General features: G+C 35.4%; 1 protein-coding gene across 2 annotated transcripts in view; it reads right to left on the bottom strand.

Moving 5' to 3' along the window:
- Nucleotides 1–627, bottom strand: part of RABGAP1L (RAB GTPase activating protein 1-like) — a 680,557-nt gene that overhangs the window by 564,840 nt on the left and 115,090 nt on the right. The gene's annotated exons all lie outside the window — the stretch shown is intronic.

The raw sequence follows: 627 nt of genomic DNA, 5'->3' as shown, positions 1-627 counted from the left end.
CAATAAAATTAGAAATGAAAATGGAGAGATCACAACAGACAACACAGAAATACAAAGGATCATAAGAGACTACTATCAACAATTATATGCCAATAAAATGGACAACGTGGAAGAAATGGACAAATTCTTAGAAAAGTACAACTTTCCAAAACTCGACCAGGAAGAAATAGAAAATCTTAACAGACCCATCACTAGCATGGAAATTGAAACTGTAATCAAAAATCTTCCAGCAAACAAAAGCCCAGGTCCAGATGGCTTCACAGCTGAATTCTACCAAAAATTTAGAGAAGAGCTAACACCTATCCTGCTCAAACTCTTGCAGAAAATTGCAGAGGAAGGTAAACTTCCAAACTCATTCTATGAGGCCACCATCACCCTAATACCAAAACCTGACAAAGATCCCACAAAAAAAGAAAACTACAGGCCAATATCACTGATGAACATAGATGCAAAAATCCTTAACAAAATTCTAGCAACCAGAATCCAACAACACATTAAAAAGATCATACACCATGACCAAGTGGGCTTTATCCCAGGCATGCAAGGATTCTTCAATATCCGCAAATCAATCAATGTAATACCCACATTAACAAATTGAAAAATAAAAACCATATGATTATCTCAATA

This window comes from Bison bison, unplaced genomic scaffold (assembly GCF_000754665.1).
Source record: "Bison bison bison isolate TAMUID 2011002044 unplaced genomic scaffold, Bison_UMD1.0 scf7180017864289, whole genome shotgun sequence".
In the NCBI taxonomy this organism is placed as follows: Eukaryota; Metazoa; Chordata; class Mammalia; order Artiodactyla; family Bovidae; genus Bison; species Bison bison.
Note: the sequence above shows the minus strand (reverse complement) of the source record. Positions and strands in the feature narration are given on the sequence as shown.